The 20804-nt window shown below is 45.6% G+C and overlaps 1 protein-coding gene across 1 annotated transcript in view; it reads left to right on the forward strand.

Annotated features, from left to right (window-relative positions):
* The first annotated feature begins 12655 nt into the window (after positions 1 to 12655).
* The window catches only part of LOC308549588 (uncharacterized protein C1orf21 homolog), a 167926-nt gene continuing 159777 nt past the window's right edge, over positions 12656 to 20804 (forward strand). Inside the window, exon 1 of the mRNA XM_081122382.1 lies at positions 12656 to 13112. The gene's annotated coding sequence lies outside the window, so the exon portion shown is untranslated. The remainder of the gene's footprint in view (positions 13113 to 20804) is intronic.

Consider the following 20804-nt stretch of genomic DNA (forward strand, 5'->3'; position numbering starts at 1 on the left):
AATAATCTTTCAGCTGTGTTTAGAGTTTCCCCCAGGCCTCCCAGAACAATTTTTCCCATCATAGTTTTTCTCTTGTACTATGAGGTTCTTACTTTTTTCAGTCAGATCTCATGATCCCCTAGAGCAGGAGTCAGCAAACATTTTCTGTAAAAGGTCAAATATTGACTATTTTAAGGCTTTGCAGGCCACTCAGTCCCTGGTCCGTATTCTTCTCTGGGTTTTATTTGCTGTTGTTCTGTTTTTCTTTCTTTAAAGCCCCTTAAAAGTCTAAAACCATTCTTAGCTCCTAGGCCTTTACAAAAACAGGCCTTTAGCAAGATAAGCTATATGGACCCATAACATATATGGATTTATGGGTTTGCTGAACCCTGATCTAGAGTGGGGGTTCTTAAAGTGGGCCCCCCAACTCCTCCACCAGCAGCAACAGCATCTCCTGGAAACTCATTAACATAATTTATTGCACCCCACCCAGACCTACTGGATCAGAAACTTCAATGTGGACAAAGCAAAGGTGTTTAATAAACTCTCCAGGTGATTTTGATGCAGGTGGTCAACCTTGGCCCCACGTTAGAATCCTGGAGAGCTTTAAAACCTGTCAACACCCACGCTTCCCTCTGTACTAGATCAGAAACCTGGGCAGTGGGCCCAAGGCATAGGTGATTCTATGTGCTGCCTCTATTGGGTTCCCTCTGATATAAACCTAGGAGATAGCTTTTGCACCTGCAAAGATTTAGTGCTAATAATATTGCCAACGTACCAATACTTGGGAGTCCCTCATTTTGATAATTTCTTGAGGAAATCTTACCGTAATCAATTAATCAAATCAAACAATAGCTTTTCAACGCTACATATAAAGCACTATGTAAGGTACACCGGGGATATTTTAAAAAGTATATTAAGATGGTCTCTTCTACCTGTGAGTAATTTGCACATAAAAAGCAAGCTTCTCCATTTCAAAGCAGCTCATAATTTCAGTTTTACAAGGAAAGACCATCTCAAGAAGCAACACCCATAGAGCCTTTTTCACTGAGTTTAAGCATGGCCACTGGTCACTATTTCCTACCTCCCCTCACCATTACTACAATGGGCTGGGTCCATTACTCCAGTTTTCCAAATGGACTAAGCTATCCAGTGTTTCATTCTTGTTTCAAAAACACATTTTCCTGTAAATATTATGTGGAAAAGCCTTTGTATGGTTTTCTGTTGGTAAGATAATTCTAGAGTGCCACATTTGACAAATGACATCAGCCAGCCTGCCCTAGCCATAAACCATTTTAGGACTCTTATGCATAATTTGGCTTCAGGTCAAGGTGGTGCAATATGAACCAGCAGAATATACAGCACAGCGTGTCCTTAGCAGCTATCCTAAAGATCAGCAGAACTCATTCCTGTAAGAGAAGCTCATCTGTGAAGCAAGGTCAAGTCCAGTGGTCATCAGAGAAGGTTCCCTTAATGGAACTGCTCCTTACCTGGAGGTACTTCTGCTTTGTGACTCTGCTATGAGGGTCCCTCTGGTTGCCTACCTTATATCCATCCCCTCTTACCCCCAAGGACTGCCCTGTCTCATTTTGGTGGTCTCATTTTGTTCAGGAATCAGATAGCCGTGTTCCTCACAGGGGAAGTGGGAGTTGGCCGCCTCTCTAGCCCTAAGGGTTAAATCTTCATGGCTTAGATAAATCATGGTAATTCCATTTCCTTTGTTAGTGATTGGTTTAGGAATAAGCATGTGACTCATAATTCTGGCCAATGAGACCTGAGAGGAAGCCTTTAAAAGGAGCTTCTGGAAAGTTCTCTTAGGTGTTTAAAAGACATGCAAAGGAAGATGTTTCTCCTTAGGCCATTGGATATACAGTGGTACCTCGGTTTTCGTATGTAATCCATTCCTGAACACTGTTCAAGTTCTGAAACGTTGGAAAACTGAGGGATCCAGAGCCGACAGCGAGGCCTCAGGATCTTGCCCTCAGTGGAAGCCAGGCGGCATGTTCGACTTCCGAGGCGTGTTCGAAAACTGTAGCATTTCCTTCCGGATTAACAGCGTTTGTAAACCGAAATGTTCGCCAATGGAGACTTTCGAAAACCAAGGTACCGCTGTAGTGTGTGTTTTTTTTAAATCCTCATCTGAGGGTATTATTTTCCATTGCTTTTCAGAGAGAGTGGAAGGGAGAGGGAGAGGGAGAGGGAGAGGGAGAGGGAGAGGGAGAGGGAGAGGGAGAGAGAGGGGGAGAGAGAGAGAGAGAGAGGGAGAGAGGGAGAGAGAGAGAGAAACATCAGTGTGAGAGAGAGACATTGATTGGTTGCCTCCTGCAAGTGCCCTGACCAGGGCAGGGATCGAGCCTACAACAGAGGTACATGCCCTTGGCCAGAATTGAACCTGAGACTCTTCAGTCCATGGACCAATGCTCTAACCACTAAGTCAAACCTGTTAGGACTAGTTTTTTTTTAAAAAAATATGTTTTTATTGATTTTTTTTAGAGAGGGAGAGGGAAACATCAATGTGAGAGAGAGAAACATGAGTCCTCCAATATACACCTGGACCGGGGATTGAACCTGCAACCTGGGTATGTGCCCTGACCAGGGATTGAACCGGTGACCTTTAGGTGCATGGGAGGACGCTCACCTCACTGAACCACACCAGCCAGGGCTGGATATAGTTTTGTGACAATATGATACTTAAGAGCTTCTGTAGCCATCTTACAACCATGAGGGTCTATGTCTAGAGTCAAAAGCCAACACAATGAGAATGGTGTAACCGAAAGGTAGGAAGAGTGTCAGTTCCCCAATGAACTCGTTGAGGTGCTGAATTAAAGACCCAGAAACCAGCTGATGTCCATATTTCATGGGAGTAATAAATGTTATTATCTAGGGCATTTTTGGTGTATTGTTAGTATAGCCAAACGCATCATGACTAATAGAGATGTGAAAGAATCTTGTATTATAGTTAGTGTCTGCTTACTCCAAAAATTTGCATATTTGTACTGAGATTTTCCGTTGAGAGAAAGACTTTTTACTTATTTCTTTCTTAGTTTTCTCTCTTACTGACATAGCTTGTCTCCAACACAAGGCTATGTCTCCCTGAGTACTTTACATCTACCACTCTTCTTGAAGACCTGAGTGGACCATTAACTTTGATATTACATTAGCCTAAAACAGAATGGTAGTCCCATCCACACCAGGCACAGACATAACAAAGGATGGGCCTTACTATGCAACTGCTGGCATTTTAATCTGTGTTGTTGTTAACATTGACATTGGCATTACCATACCATCAGTCTGAGAGCCTCAAAACCTTCTTAGTGCTTTATTGACCCAATATTGATGTTCGATAAATGCTAGTTGAATGAATACATAAAGAAACTCTAATTATTTGCAAATAACACGTCAAAGAGAATTTAGAGACAGAAATATTTGAGGCTCCATTTTTGAGATAGAACCCTAAGTACTAACTAGCCTATTTCTGTCACATTTTAAAAAATGTGGTGTTGCCCCCTCTCCATCTCTCTTGCTCTGATTCTAGTGCTTATCCTATCTGGAAATTTCACAACTTAAGTAATCTGATCTTGCAAATATTTTTAAAACAAGTATTTTCATTTCTGCAAGAAGATCTTTCTTTGCCAAGGAATTCCAGCATTGCTCATTAAGAGTTTCTGACATATCAGGGTGTGGTGCATGTGTACATTTTGAGAGGGCTATGGGATCATGTAGGTTCTATAGTAACTAGTGTATTTGATAACTTCAAAGGCAAGGGACTGTATATAACATGGCTTTGAAAAAAGTGCCTTTGTTGGAAATATTTCATCCAGCAGACTGACTTTGGTAGCTGGGGTAAAGAAATTATTAGCTTTGTTCAACCTCCTGTGTACTTTACCCTAGCAAAGGGCAGATTTGTGACCTTCAGGGTGAGCCTGGCAAGGAAGGAAATGTCCTCTTGTTTCTTATGGAAACTTCATCATTTGTCTCAGAGAAGGGACCTAGCTTCATGCTAAGATTCACTGTCTCAAGAACCAGATCCTACTCATTGAGAGAGGTTGGATGACCTCAATGGGGAGAAAGGCTGAGACCAGGCTTCTTTGAAGCTGATTTTGCTTTAGAAATCATTTCCTAGTGGACATGACTTCTCCAATAGTCCCATGAAGGAGGAAAGCATGTGTATTAAATGTCCTTCCTGCAGTCCCTTGTTATACATGTAAGGATACAAAAATTATTGGCTAGATACCACCATTAGTATTAATCCCTCCACAGCAGAGTTGCTTGAATCTCCACCTAACACTTAATGTTTCTTTATGAAATAGTGATTTGCTTATATGTCTGTCTCTTCCATTAAATGTTAAGTGCCTTGCAACCTGGTCCATGTTTCAAGTCATCTTTGAACCTAGCGCCTGAAATACTTATAGTAATAGCAGGTACTCAGTAAATATTTTGAAATGAAACTAAATCATTATATAATAGTGAAAAGGCCCAGACTTAATACATTGACAGGTATTTACTAAGCCTGGAAGAAATAAGACAGAGATTGTAAATAAAGGTATTTTGCTTATATAATGAGAAGAGACTGGGGTATGGAATCAGACAGACAATGTTTTGAAGCTCAGCTTTGCAACTCACTGGTTCTATTTGAGTCCATTACTTAACCTCAGTGAGCCTCATTTCACACTCTGTAAAATGGAAATAACAAATTTCTAAATGAGTTGTTGTTATGGGTTGAATTGTGCCCTACATTCAAATGTTGAAGTCCTAACCCCTAGTGCTTCAGAATGTGACCTCTGGCTCTTCACTCAATGAGCGTCATGGAAGAGTCATATCCTGGAATCAGAAAACCCTGAGTTTAAATCTTGAATCTTCTGTTGACTAACTTTATGGCCTCTTCTGCTTAAGACCAAAGAGGGGGTGACAACAGGTCAATCCCAGGGGTGAAGGGAGCTCTGGTCCCCACCCTTCTCACAGAAGTTTGCCACTGTGTTTTGTCTGTCTCAGAGGCATTCTATCCAGTAGAAATGGCACCTTCACTCCCTTGGAGCTCGGATCTACAGAATCAGCATTCAATCCCCCACCCATAAGACTGTGGAGGTCAACCTGATGGCCACCACGGGATTGCTCTCCAGAATGCTATGGCACCGGTTAATAGAACTAGCACGTATTTTGTATCAAAGCCCACGGTCACTGTCACCTACAATGTACTCCTTCCTCACCTCCACTGGAGGTGACCCATGGAGATCCTCAGCTTGTTGGCTACTGTGAACCTCAAGCAAACTCTAGGGATGTGGGTTACAGCTGTGGAACTGTGACAGTGCATCTTGAGGTGATTTCCTGCCAACAGAAGTTCACAGCTCTTTTGTAGTCAAGAGTGGGGAGAACTTTGACATTGTCATATTTAAGTAAACATTTTCTGCCACATGGGTTCAGTTTGCAATGCTGATGTGAAGCAGTTAAAGAGGTTGTGTTCCATATAGCCGTATTTCTACAGGGAAATGTTAAAGAAAGATCTATCAGTGGGTACACACACAGAGAGATTAAGAAACCATAGTCTGAAGCTACAGGATTTTAATATTTCTGAAACAGGCTAACCCAAGTTTTGAAGAACATATGACAACATCCCCCCCACCCACCTACCCACACAAAAAGTCAATATGGCAGCTTTTATGATTTTTTTTGTTTAATTCTCTTGCCAATGCTAATTAGCTTGCACTATATTTTGTATGCCTGCAAGGGAGCTACATACAGTGGAGAGTACTAGCCTCAAAAGTGTGTTTCATAAGCTAACATTGACCCATACATATTTTAAATTGGAATTAATTGCTGACATTAAAAATTGAAAGATTTCACATAAAAATTCAGATTTCTGTTCTCTCTTGGTGAAGCACAGAGGCCTACCTCTATAGATGTCAATAACCACCTGGAGCTGAGAGGTACCCCATGCACCCCACCCGGTCTGCCCCACCACTCAGGTTACTCCTGGGTCCTTACAGCTATGTGAGTAAGAGACCCAGTTCATGTCACAATAACCAGCTAACAAATATTTATGAAGCACCTACTAAATGCCCACCACCCTCCTGGTTGCTCTCCTAATCCAAAAATAGGGAGAAACTCACTTTTATGTTCAAGACATTATTTCCAGTTAGCAGCTGGAACCGGTACCAATCTGAAAAGACAGGCAGGGACCAAATTCTGTAAGGTTGTAAGGTTTTGTGTGGGTGATGGAGAAATTTAGGCCCCACTCTGGACTCAAAGAGCTGAAGGCTTGTGACCCGGGATAGTGTTTTAGAGAAAGGACTCTGACACCACAGTGTGTCACCCAGAGATCAAGGAGTCAAGGTTAAGAGTTCAGCAGAGAGGGAGCAAGGCCTGGACTGAGGTTGCAGAACCAAGCAAGGAGGAAGGGAGAAAAGAAATAAAACCGCTATTTCAAATTAGTGAAAGCATTATAAATGTTCATGCTAATGCTTCCCTTACAGTAACATCAGGCATTTTGCCTGAGGCAAAGCTGTCCTTTATCAACAAAGTTATTTAGGACCAAGAACTGATTTAATTAAGCAAGTGAGGAAACATGGAAATGCTATCATGGTCCAAGCCTTCTAGCCACCCTTGCTCTGTAATCTCCTACCTTGGTTAATAGTCTCTGGCTATGAGAACCCACAACAGGCTTCTGAGTAGCCAGCAGGTGTCAGGGGCCGGCAGAGCTAATCCCTTCCTGGCCCCTCACAGGTGATGGATACCACAGTGGAGGAGATGGAAAGTAGGCTGAGGCTATTACCACTCAGGAGATTCCCGAAGGTAAAATTGTTCTTTTCTATGCCCAGTGGTCCACCATCAGGATGGAGTAGTCTAAGTACCAGGTCTAAGAGCCTCTCCCAGCCCTGTCACTTATTAGCTGGGCAACTTTGGCTTTGCCCTAATAACTTAGCCTTGCTGTTCCTCAGATTTTGCATTTAGAAATTGGAGCTATTTACAATAACAATAACTTCCTAGCATTTTAAGGAAGTTAAAATCAGTTAAAACAGGAGGGTGAGTTTAGAAAACATTCTGATTATATGCTAACACCCCAAAACCATTTGAAACATTTATTTTGGAATTTCCCCATTACTTTCTTTCTCCCTTTTAGCATATGTTCTGAAACCAACAGGTTGCTTATATCTCTACGAGAGCAGTATTTTCCATTAGCTCTTAAAAATGTGGATTCTCAGTAACTGTATCTGAAATCAGTCCACAACATCAGAACAAATACAGCTCTTGTAAACTGTCATGTAATGAGAAGTAATGACTTAGTTGTTTTAGGGTTGCTTAAATGTGGTGAAGGGAGCTGCACCTTTTCTCCTTACGGTTATCTCCTCAATATTGTTTCACTTTCTGAAAGGGAGTTGGGAAAGGAAAGGTTGGGTTCAAAGAGGTAAAGTTGAGATGGAGGTGAAACTAATGGGGATTTTGTTTGTTTCTGTCCCCCTACTCTTTCCTCTCCCCCCCCCCCCCGTGTCTCTCTCTCTCTCTCTCTCTCTCTCACACACACACACACACACACACACACACACACACACACACACACACATTACTTTTTTTTTCTTTGTTTAGCCACATCCTCTGTCTGTATTACAGTTGCTGACATTTCTGGATATCAATATCTGCTTTCCAGCATTATTAAAGGAGCCCACATAGCAACTTCAGAGCAACTTCATTACTCCCTAACCTCTAAGGCTGCAGGAGACCCTGCAGTCTGCTGAGCTTCTGAGGAACAGCAAAGCCTCTAGGTCTCACCGAGCTTACAATCAGTTGGAGAGACAAGGCCAACATGTGACATAACAATACTATTAGCCCATATAAGCTGGAAGCAAGGACAGTGCCCCACATTTGTATGACCTGGGAAAAAGGGCTCCACACTAGACAGCTAACTTCCCATGACCTTGAGAAGAAGAGGGAGGAGACAGCCTGGGGGGCTTAGCTGACCCCACCTGGGCACCTGGAGTCCCCCTCCCTCTCCACCCTTCTCTCTTACCTGAGGCTGCGTCTCACACCTTGGGTATGGGTTCTTAATACTCCGTGCTTCCAGTGAGTATGTTCCATGTTTTCATCTGTCTACCCAATTTTGGAAAGTGAGATAAAAGAAAAATACATACCTTAAGGAGAAACCCAAGGAAGAAATACATACAGTAGGAGCAGTGATGATCAGATCCAGAAAAGCAGGTTACTCAGAGTAATTGGCACATCACGGAGAGACCAGTTAGAACCATTAGCAAGTTGTTAGCGCTGCCTTTAATCTAGCTGCTCTGATTTTGCCCCGCACCACTCAGTAGGAGCTGTGTGGAGTCATTAGAATGAACCATTAGAAAGAAAATACATAAACAACCCTCAATCCACAACTGCTTATTGGGTGTTCTACCTGTGTGTGCTTTACCTGGGTGTGCATGGTGGTACCCCCAAAGGAAGAAGATTTGGACACACACACAAATATCTAGTTTCAAGTATTGATGGTGGAGCTAACATAAAAGATGTGGCAGGTCCCAACAACGTAAGGCTGTAAAATTTCAGCAAGGAAGGAAGACTATGGTTACTCCAGAAGTTCAGAAACCCCATGCTGGGTTGCTCAGCACATTGCAGAGTAATACTTATTTTAGGATATTTACTTGTTTTTGAATAATCCTTCCAAAGCTACTTTTAAGTTGATGTTTCAGGAAAATCAAACTGATTGGGACCTTTTAAAAGAAATCGCATAAAATGAATTCATGTAGGTTTATATGAGAAGTTATAAGAGGCATATACCTTTTACTATTCTTTTTTCAACCAGCTTGCATTTCCCCTTGGTTGCCTTGTTATAGGCAATGGTAAAGGGAACCTATATGTCTTAGTCAGCTTGGGCTGCTCTAACAAAATACCACAGACTGGGTGAATTAAACAACAAATATTTATTTCTCACAGTTCTGGAGACTGGGAATCTGCGATCAGGATGTCAGCATGGTCAGGTTCTTGGTGAGGTCCCTTTCCCTGCCTTGCAGATGGCTGTGTCCTGGGATGGGGGTGGGGGTGGGGGTGGGGTTGGGGGAGGAAGGGTGAGAGCAGGTCAGGACTGAGGGGTTGGGGAAAGCTCCCTACTCTTCTTGTAACGGCAATAATTATGAAGACCCCACCTTCATGACTTCATCTTCCAAAGGCCCTAGCTCCTAATACCATCCACAATGGGCTTAAGGCTTCAATCCATAATACTCTACTTAAAAATAAAAACAAAAGATTCAACGGTATGTGTCATGAATTATGCTGAGAGCTAAGTATTTATAAATTAAAATTTTAAGGATAAAAGAAAATTCATTATGATAGTAATGCCTTTGAAGATTAAAATTAAAAATATACTAACACCAGATACTGTTTTTAAAAATTATACTTAGAGTGTTTGAAGTTATGGAATTCAGAGATTCTGTAGAGTGGAAGGGCAAAGAGGAGACGGTTTTATTACTTGTGAAAAGGGGAATCATGTTTCACTCTTTTTATATAAGCCTGTTTATAGTCATTTAATAATAAAAAATAGCTAGAGAGATTATTCCGTGATAAAATGTCTAGTAGATTTTGCTTGTGTTGACCAAGCAGATTCGCAGGCAGCTCCTGCTGCATGGTTTATGGGTGTGTACCTACATCTAAGGAGTCTCTCCAGCACCTCAGTGCCCCATCCTGTCTGTCCTCTCCCCGGCCACTGTGCATTGCCTGTCCTCTCTTCTGAAGCCCTTGCTGGAAGTCGCTCTAGTCCCACTGCTCCTTCTATGGCTCTTTCAAAGAATGTGTGTGTGTGTGTGTAGTGCAAGTGGGTGGGAGAGGTGTCCTAATTATCCTGGGTGAAATAAGGAAAGAGTTTTCACATTCAATGTTTATCCAAGCAGTAAGTTTCTACAGAAATTTCAGCACCAAAGAGAAGCAAAAAGGGCTTAAGTCCATGACCCCTCATTCCAAGGAGCATTTGTACTTTTGTCTTTCTTATCTTGAAGATGCCTCCCCAAACTGTAAGTACTTCAACCCTACAAAACCTGGATTGTTTCTGGTCAGCACCATCATTTAATTACAGGATTCCTTTAATGGACTTTTTTCAGACCACCCTGAAAGCCTCACTACCCTAGAAAATGTTGCTTCTAAGGAGTAGTTTCTACTGAGAAACAAACAACACTGGAATACAACCTGTTCTCTGTCCTGGGAAGTTGTCTAGTCCCTAACTAGTACTTAATAAATGTTTGGTGACTAATAGTGAAATAAATGAAGGGAAAATGGATATACTTGAAGCACTTATTGAGGGCTTCTCTCTCTCAGGATGGTAGCATTATGGTGATTTTTATTTTCTTCATGCTTGCCTGAGTTCCTGAAATTTCTAAATACAGTTGACACTTTAACAACACAGGGGCTAGGAGCGCCTACCTTGCACAGCAGAAAATCCACGTATAACTATTGAGTCCCCCCAAAACTTAGTTGTCCCTTGGTATCTGTGGAGGATTGGTTCCAGCACCCCCGTGGATACCAAAATCTGTGGATGCTCAAGTCGCCTATAAAATAGCGTAGATCATTGCATATATACAGTTGGCCCGTTGTTTCCTTGGACTCCCAATTGTGGATCATCAAAAACAGGACAGGTATGTATTGAAAAAAAAATCCATATATAACTGGACCCATGCAGTTTGAACTTATGTTGTTTAGGGCCAACCCTATTTATGATGAACAGCATTACTTTGAATAATTGAAAACTTGCTTTAAAAAGGCATAGTATGGATGTTCTTCAATTTACACAGGTATGAAGGGCTTGCTCTGTGGCCTTCTGCTAGTTTTCAGGAAGGATGCCAAGTTAAAAGAAGACACAGTGCCTTGCCCTCAGGAAATCTAAAGGCCAGTCACTGTTCCCAGCCCTGAAAGGATAGAACAGGACCCAAGTCAGCACTTACAGAGCTTGGTCCATTCAGGGTGGTCTATGTAGATGAGGGAAGGACAGAGGTGGGGAAACACAAAAGCTTGCTATCCTTCAGGATCCTTTCATAGGGTCATAACTACATACATACTTCTTTCATTTTACTATAGCAAAAGGTTTCAGGCATGGCCTAAAAACCCCAGAGAAGGGTTGACTACATTTGGGATGAACCCAGCAGATAAGATTTCCCCCTCAACTAGAAGAAGGAATGCCAAGAGAAAAAGTCTACTAAATTTGGGGTTAAACTACATGTCTGACATAGCAGCTCTTATTTTTTGAGTTCTTGCCATGTGTCAGGCATCTGCAAAGTGTTTTGCAGACATTGTCACCTCATTTTTCTTTTTACTTTCAGAACAAGCTTATGAGGGAGGAGCTAGTCTATCATGCGTCCCATTTTACAGATGAGAAAGACAGGCTAAAAGAAAGGAAACAAGTCGCCTAAAGTAAGAGATGGTGGCTGGCAGCCCGGGGTTGGAATCTTAATTAGTCTGCTTTCCCTTCTTAACCACCCCCTCTTCAGGAGGCTAGACTACAAAGAGTTCTGGTCCAAAAGGAAAAATGAACTCTAATATGGATACTTTTAAAAAAATGGAATACAATTCAGTTTCAAAAACAATGTGATACCAGCCTTCGAAATTGAAAAAGAGAGCCCACTGGAAAATCTTTTTTTTATTTTTCTTTTCCAAAAGGCTGACTTCCTAGCCATAACCTAATTTATGCACTTGCTTTCCAGTTCAGCGTCTCATCGTCGTCACAGCGCTGATGCCTGTTTTTCCGTTTCCATTTTTCAACTTCATCTTGGCTGAAAGTGAGAAGTGATTGGTTTGTGTGCAATGCACGGGCCCGGAGGAGGCTCTTTTTGGACCCTATTGTTTGTTTTCTTGGGTGTCCTCACGCTGGAGGCCTGACATTCCTCACGCGTCTAGGGCAAGGCAGGAGCAGCGAAGCGAGGGGGCCGCACAAAGGCATCCAGCCGCTATCCGCGCCGAGAGATCAATTTAAGTGCACACACGAGACACCCCCTAGGACCGGCGAGAGGAGAAAAATACCTTTTCCCAGGGGGTGGGAAATTGGTGGACCCCCCGTGAGGATCCACAGAAAACGAAACAGATGAAGTGGTGGCCAGGGATCTTTCTGGACCCCCAACCATCCTAGACGTGCCCAAGGGGCGCAGCCTCCGCCCTTTAGTCCCCAGAGGCCGGGAAGGGCGGGGAGGGAGCGGAGGGCACCAGACCTCGGACCCGGGGCGCGCCCGAAGCTTTCCCTCCCGCGCAGCTCGTGCGGAGCCGCCGGGGCTTCATTCATCGGGCAGGAAGCACCGCTCGGCGGCTGGGTGCAGGCGCTTTGGTGGCGGGGCCGGGGGCGCCGGGGGGCGCGGAGCCCCGAGGATGCCCGGCCTTCCCTCCGTCTGCATCCAGCCGGCACAACCTCGCTCCGGGGCCCGGGGGCCGGCCTGGGTCTCCCGCAGAGCCGGGCCCTCCCGGCCTCCGAGCCGCCCCGCAGCTTCCACGCCACCGCCCGGGCGACAGGCCCAACCCTCGGCGCTCCCGCCGCGCCCCCCCTCCCGCCGGCCCCGTGGCGCGCGCACTCACAAACACAAACACACGCGCACACGCACACGCGCCGGCCCTCGCCCTCCGCCCCGCCCCGCGGCGCCTCGCAGCCGCGACCGTCCCCCGCCGGGTCCCTTTCTCGGGTGCGCGGCGCCCTCGCGGCCTCCGCAGGCCCCTCCCCGGGGGAGGAGAGCGGGACGCGCGGGAGCCGGGCGCGGGGAGGGCGGGCGGTGGGGGAGTGTCTGGCTGCCCCCGCCCCTCGAGTGAGCGACTGGGCGCGGAGGTCCCCTCCCTCCTTCCCTCCCTCCCCCCGTCCCCTCCCTCGCCCGCTCCCAGCCCACTCCCGGGGGGCCGGTCCTCGCCGCGGCCGCCGCCGCCGCTTCTTTCACACTTTAGTTGGGAGCCGCGCGCCGCGCTGTTACTGGCGAGCTGGCCGCGCGCCGCCGCCTCCCGCCTGCACGCACGCGGGCCCGGCTTCGGGGTTTTCGGCTTTTACTCCCAGCTGCGGGGAGGGGGGGGAGCCCCGGACACTCGGTGGGCAGGAGGAGGAAGAGGAGGAGGAGGGAGGAAGAAACCAGGCGCGGAGGCCAGGGCGGGGGGCGGGAGGCTCGCCACCTTCAGCCCCCCCGCGAGCGCCCAAGGTAAGCGGGAGCCCTCGCCAGCCCGGGGGCGGGGGGGACGGGGGCCGGCGGCGGCGCGCGCCCCGTCTCGGCTCCCCCGGCACGCCCGGTGGGCTGGGCGGGAGGCCTGCGGGGTGCCCGCCGCGCGGAGGGGCTGCGAGCCGCGGTGGTGGCGCTGCGGGCGCGCGGCCCCGGCCGGAGCTGCTGCTGGCGCGGGGCTGGTGGGGCTGCCCGGGAGGGAAGCGGGCTGGGGGGCGCTGCGGGGGGCGCTGCTGGGGGCGCTGCGGGGGCGGAGGGCTGGGATGTGGTTGGGGCTGCTGGAGGCTTTCGTCACATCGAGGCCTGGGCGGCTGGTGTTAGACACCCCTCCCTTCCCACCCGCACCCCCGCCGCCCTCAGCCTTCCTGCGCCTCTTGAGCTTTGCATGTAGCCGCCGTGCATGCAAAATAAATAAAATAAATAAAATCCAGAATCCTTTGCCCAGTCTCCGAGCCCCTGCTCCCGCTGTGACTGGTGGATGTGTTGGAGGGTGCTGTGATCCCCGGGGTTTCAGAAGTTTTGACCTTTTGGGGGGGGGGGGGTGGCTGGGCTCGGTTCATCCGTTCGCCCACCTCGACGTGTTTATTATTCGTGCCCATGCGAGGCTGGCAGAGGGCGCCTGCTTCTTGAGCAGGGAGAAGATCTCGCTCCTCTCTGCAGGCGGCTGGAGGAGTGCGGCTGCCTCTGGCAGGCTGCTTAATGCCCTTCCTCTGCCATCGCCCTGCCGCCTCCCTCTGCCCAGGGATTTTATTTTATTTTCCACTTACTGTTTGTGTGAGAGAAGTCGCTGGGTTTAAGGGCTCTCATCGATTCATTCCTTTTCCCGAGCTCGTAATTGGCTCAGGCACGATAGTAAAAATTGGGGTGGCTTTCTTTGCTCCAAGAGTTGCATGGTCAAAGATAAATATATATATATATATATATATATATATATATATATATATATACACACACACACACACAAACACGCACTAGTCCTGACAGATTACAAGCGCAGTGTGAGACAGAAATGTTTTGTTTCCAGTAGGAAGTCGAAGACCTATGTAGGAGGTATCTTCCATCGCATGTGGGTTAGGAAAATTGTTTTAAAATAGACAGTGATTATGTTCTGTGTGGTTGGAAGACAGCCATAAGTTCAGCTACTGGAGCAACTCTGAAAGTGATACACCCTGGTCACCTAGAACCTCAGTAAAGACAGGCAGGCTCTGACTCAGACGTTGGGAGGGGGCTGACACACCACAGATTTCATGTAGTACTTTTTTTTTTTTTTTAAGGAAACAGTATGGGCTGGCTGGGGAAGTGACACGTTCATTACACAGTTGTTATAAACACTTCCCTACTCCTGGCAGTGGGGCTCACCCTCTACCTGAATAACCTTTCAGTTTGATAGTCTTGGGATGTACCAGGGTAGAAAACAAATCGTGGGTAACATGGGCTTGGGCTACTTCAGCTCTCTTGAGGAGAGAAGGTGATATTTCTAAAGGGTCTCCAAGTCCAAGATGCTCAATTTGGGAGTTTACTCCCCTTTCTCATACTTCCAGAGCTGGATTGTAGGATCGGTAGAACATGTTTGTTCTGTGTTGACATTTTGGAAATGCAACTGATCAGAGGTGGAAATTAGTTTAGACTTGATCACTTGTTTTTGTTTTGCCACATAAGAGGTCGTAGTGGCGATGACAGGACAGCCGAGTGTATTAATTCACATTAAACCAGTGCTGGGACTAGCACCTCATCAATCGCAAATGCCACATTGAAATTAACCTCCCCTTCTGGCTCCTGTTGTGCCAACTGGGTGCTGAGAAGGGCTCTGGAGGGCTACTAGGAAATGCAACAAAGACAGCAAGCTTGGCACTTGGCTGAGTAGATGCCTGAGGAGGAGTGGGGTCAAGCTTATCTCCATCCAGGCAGATCTCCAAGAAAAATGGCCTTGTTGGTAGGGAGGTCTTTTATCCATTGCTAGAAGTTTATCCTGGAAGGACCCTGAGATTCTAGCTTTCTACATCAGTATTGACTCAGTTCCACTGGTTGAGGGAGCTGATCATTTTGTTTTCCTTGCTAGTAATTAATCCTTCAACCCCTCACGCCCCCCCACCCCCATCTCTCTTTATTGTGGAGCATGGATTTCTGGGAGTTAATAGGCCACTGTTTAAAGTAGTTTAAGCTTCTTGAAGAATCCCAGCGCATAAAAGAAGAGCTTGTTTATTAATCAGTACTATTTGCTGGGACTGATTCAAAAACCTTACCGAGGAAGGTGGCTCACCCCGTTAAGAGTACGGCACTGTGTTGGGCTTTTGACCAGGCAAGCCTTGAGTGTTACATTCTGAATGGCTTGCTCCAGGCTCTTAGTGGCCTCCTTTTACTGAGTATTTTCTGTCAAGAGAATGGGATACCCCAGGCTGGGACTAGCACTTCATCAGTCGAAAATGCCACATTGAAATTAACCTCCCCTCATGGCTCCTGTGCAAACTGGGTGCTGAGGGAGGTATGGTACCTCCCATTAAGGGCAGGAGAGGGCAGGTAACTCGTTCACAGAGGGTCCTGAGTGTGGTAAGTATCACCAGCTTCACTTGAACTTATCAGTACAACTTGGAGCCATATGAGGCACAAACAAGGGCGTTTGGGACCATATTATGGCCCTTCTTTGGAATTTTCAAAGTCCCATAGCATGGGAAAAGTAAATGTGGTGATTAATTCGGTTCTCGTTAAAGCATGGAAAGCAGATTGCAATAGCTCAGTATGAAATACTGCTTAGAAAACTGAGAAGACAGGGACAGGGCCTGCGTGCGGGGAGACTTGCAACACTGGAACTGTATTTTAAACTTGGTGACGGTTGTGACTTTCAGAGATCATAATTCAAGAGCTTATCTGAAGTGGCATGTAAATTATATAGACACGTACTTTTAAAGTAGGCAATTATTTAGCTTGACTATCTCAGTTCTGAAGTTTAATTTTACAAGTTACAGTTGCAACAAGAAACAACTTGACAAGCTGTGGTTATGCAATTATGACAGGAGTGATTGGACATAAACTCAGCTAGAATGAACATGGAGAGGAACACGCAGCAGTGTCTGCAGTCACTAAGTCTTAAAAAGTTCCGTGACTTTTTTTTATTAAACGTGTTCCCGGGTAATGCACTTCCAGGAGAGGCAGCTTTCCCAGGCCGAAGTGAACCCAGAAGATTCATCGGTGCAACCCCCAGAGCAGCCTGCACTCTATGTTGCACTTGGAAGGCACGCAATGAGTGATTGAATGGAATGGGATTAACCTAATTAGTTAAGATCTAAAAGATATATATTAAAAAAAAAAACCTCCTTGGAAATGCATTTAGACGGGAGCTTCCATTTTAACAAATCGGTACGGTTGTTTATTAAGAGCTTCATGGTATATGCCTCAGGTAGGATTTTTAAAGGTTGAAAAGTATGTGTCAGGAAAGTAAACATACCAAGGGTAAGGCAGTCTCCAATTACTGGAATTTCTGGTTGGGGCATCTTGATTTGGAAGAGATACAGTATCCATAGTTGACAAGTCTTTCTTCACTCGTGATTGTCACTCTGGCCTTTACCTTCTGTGTCTGAGGGATCCAGTGAATGACAGCACCCCGTATTTCTCGTGTGCTTTACGGTTTTCAGAATCCTTTCCCGTAGCCTGTTTCACTATGTGCTGCAACCTCGGTGCTCAGGGTCTTCCATGCGGGGGTCTCTCCCGAAAGGTGCCTGGATCAGGGAGTGGAGAGGGTCCTAGGGAAGCTTAGGTAGCCCCATCTCTTGGTGTATTTGATTTTCCCAAGAGAGGCAGTATTCAGGGTTCACTGCTGCTCCCTCTAAAGTAACTTAAAACAAGGGAAGTGGAGACCGATGTCGCAGTGAGCGCACCTGGGCTGCCAGCGCCCTTGGCTTTGCCCCTCACTCTCCTCTCTTGCCTTAAGCTGAATGTCCCTTTCACCTGCCTGTCCTTTCTGAAGCTTTCCCATGGTTTTCTGTCCCGTGGATTTTCATCCATAGACCCTCCTGCTGTTTATCCCCTGCAGGACTTGGGTTTTATGTGTCTGAATGGTCTTCCCCAGTTCTTAAGCACAACTCCAGGCCCAAGTTCTCTCTGACTCCTCCCCCCTCTCTGTCAGGTGTGGACTTCTGCCCTCAGGGCCCTTCTCTACTGTCCCACGTGCCCCAGCCCCCTCTTACTCCCACTTACTTCTCTCTGTCAAGCCTTCAGATCTCCCAGTGTACCTGCCTCTGCCTGTTTCCCAGGCTCAGGCCGTCTCAGCAGGTGTGTTTACAGCATTCATGACTTGAGGTCCACGTGCTTTGTACCTTGCAGAAAAAATGGAATTAGAGACACCCCTTCCCCCCAGTTTAGGGATCTTTCTCCCTCTTTTTTTTTTTTTTCACTTTTGATTCCACTATATTTTTGGACTTTTAAGGCTCTTCAACCATTTAATGACAGCAGAGGTACGTTGTCTGTTCTCCTCGCTCAGCTGTGACAGCCTGTGTTGGATAGTAGACAAAGGACTAGCTCAGTGATTATTGTTACTTGGAAAGATTTGGACAACAAATCTTGAAAAGCATTTTATCGATTTTCATAGCACCATTGGAAGGCCTTGTTGCCCACCCAAACCTCCTTACTGATCCCGGAGGTAGAATGGTTTATTTCATTTCATCTTCATTATCTTGATTTCTTTTCTCCTTTGGTTAAATAAATGCTGGTTAAATAAATACCACTGTAACTTGAACCGAGTTTTTTCTCATTTGTTGTGGTTTTACTGCGCTCCATGAAAACTTTATAAGCTCATGGGACACATTTATGCCAAACAATGTTATACTTAACATTGGTGGTTTTCCCTATAAGTTTGTGGTCTCTGTTGGCCCTATCAATAAGGTCAGTGGGAGAAAAAGTATTAAACTGAGGAATACTACTGGCAAAACATATCCTATTGACTCATTGCACACAGACTTGAATTGGTCTTTTCATAAAACTGTACTTCAAAAGTCGATCCAATACTGGTTGTGCAATATCCTGAGCGCTCTAAGGCTTTGGGAAGAAGGAGCTTTAAAGCAGAGCAGAAAGAATGGTTTTTAAGCAAGAATTCCCTTTCTTTGATAGGTTATTTTTATTTGAGTGCAGTGGATATTGAAATAGTTTCAGTTCATTGTCAAACCATATGTCAGGACATATTCGGCCTCCCTTGGTGACGTATGGCTTTCCCCATCTGAGCAGGGTAAGGCAAGGGGAGTGAGAAGTCTCCACACTCGGGTGGGATGTGGGGACATTTTTCATACCCATCATCACCGATGCTCGTGGGATGGGTGAGACACACTCAGCAACTCAAGAGAAGCAGCGTGCATGACAGCCACTCCTAAAAGCGTCTCCCTGCAGCTGGAAGTTGACAAGGAGGTCTGCCCATGGTTGCTTCCATTCAGGAGCGCCCCTGTGTTAACACCATGTTCTTTCGTGAGAAGAATGAAAGGCCAGTAGAGTAAGGAGATGCTGTAGGCTGCCAGACTGTGGTTTGCAGAGAGCCTCACAAAGACATAGGTAGTTAATACATGCCAAGGGGTGACTTCAGCAGTTCTTCTATCTGAAAGTTCTGCCAAAGGTAATTTTCCTAAGATAATATTTTACCAGTTCTCACAATTAAAGAGATTCTAAAGGAATAAGTGATCACTATCTCATTGTGTGTCTCAGGCAGATACTATCTCTGTCTTGAGGAAGAAAGTGAGAATCCAAGAACCTTCTTCAGTTGCTTAGTATTTGCTGAAAATAATCCATGTCAGTCTAGATACAGCTCCCGAAACAAATCTTCGTACCCTTGATGGCCTCCCCAACACCCACTCCCACCCACCTTGGGATCTCCTCTCTGCTTCTCTTGTGGTTGAAGCCATTCCCCAAGTCTTAGTTCTGATCCCATCACCTCCAGGGAGTTGCTTTTCTGAACATAAGAGTGGTTTTTCTCATGCCTTCTATGAATTCCTGTAACACTTATTTGGTGTTTATTTATTTTATTTCATTATTAGTTTTCATTTTCGTTTATGCATTTTTGGCTCATCCCATAAACTATAAACTATTCTATTATACTCACGGGGCCCTAAGAGTGTGTTATGCTGAGTAAGTAGCTGTTGGTTGATTGATAGCTGGTCATGGGTCTGAGCCTTAGAATTTTTCTCTGTAAAGACTTTGTTCCCATTTAAACCTCTCTTTAACCAAATTAAGAAGTGTAGTCTGGGGTGAAAAAAGATAATGGGAATTTTTAAACTCCTTTATTGGCAAGGTTAAGGCATCTAATCTTACTGTGATGATTTATTAAACATTTATTTGCTTTCATTGATGACACTGTCATCTCTGTGCCTGGCGTTAGAGAGATGCTAGGGATATAGAATTAAAAGGCCTGGCCTGGTCTTTGTGGAATTCTCAGGCAAGTGCAGGAATTGACATGCAAATATGTATGTAGTAAACAGGCAGAGGTGCTTTGGGAGTTGAAGGAAGAAAGCAGTCAATTCTGTCTATAGGTGAGCTGACCACATAGCTGGTTTCCCTAGGACAGTTCTGGTCTATGCCTGTTGTCCACTGTTGTTATTAATGACACCCCTTTTGTCCTCAGAAGTCTCCCAGTTTGGACAGTAAACTATATGATTCTCCAACATAGAGAAGTCATGGAAGGCTTCTCAGAGATGGAGCTATTAGGATGACACTCGAAAGCTACACCAAAGTCCTTAGGGTATTGGTTACATTTCCAAAAATACTGGGGGACTAACACTGGTTTGCTAACTTTAGTTTTCTCACTTTACTATTGATTCATAGACTGGTTCACAGACTGGCATTTAGGGACAGAGGGGTTCAGGAGCAGGTGGAAGAAGAAATAGGGCGTTTCAGGCAGAAGATGCACAATGATGTAAGAAACAGCTGGAAATGGGTCATTGTGCCTGGAGTTTCCACGTGCGCTGGAGCACGATGGGACAGGAGACTGACGAACTATGCACGGCCTTCTAGTAGAGTTTTACTGCCCAGAATATAAGCAGTGAGAGGCACTGAAAGGTTGTAAACAGGGGAAAGACATAATTTGCATGGTAGCTGGTTCCTTCTGAGTGTTGGTAAGAGACTGGACGGGGGCAGACACTGGAGTCGGAGCAAGTGAGCTCCGATTCTAACTTGGCATAAAACTTGATGGGGTCCGGTGCCTGAAAATGGAGCAAAGGGAAGATAGGAAGCAATTGGTAGGACTCGGTGACAAATTGGGAATGGAGAGTGATGAAGGGGACAGAGTAAAGGATAATTGCAAACTTTCTGCATGGATCGTACTCTCTTCCACTGAGATGAGGAATCCAGGCATTAGGAGGAAAGAGAATGAACACAGTTTGGAGTATGTTGAATTTTAGGTGCTTATATTCTTTGAAATGGAGATATAGCGAAATTCTGGTCTGGAATTCAGAAAAGAGGTTTGGGACAGAATTATGGGTTTGATCTCAGTTCAGTCATCATTTTCTTTGGGAATCATTCCCTGATCTCCACGATGAGGTTAGATGCCTCTGTCTTCTTACTGCGCCAAGCCCCTTGTCTGCATGCACTGACCACTTTTATAATTGCACATTTATCTTGTGATTCTTCCCATACTGATTCCCTATCCTTTCACAGATGCTCCTGCACTTAGGATGGGTTATATCCTGATAAACTCATCCTAAG

The sequence above is a fragment of the Miniopterus schreibersii genome (assembly GCF_964146895.1).
Source record: "Miniopterus schreibersii genome assembly, chromosome: 19".
In the NCBI taxonomy this organism is placed as follows: Eukaryota; Metazoa; Chordata; class Mammalia; order Chiroptera; family Miniopteridae; genus Miniopterus; species Miniopterus schreibersii.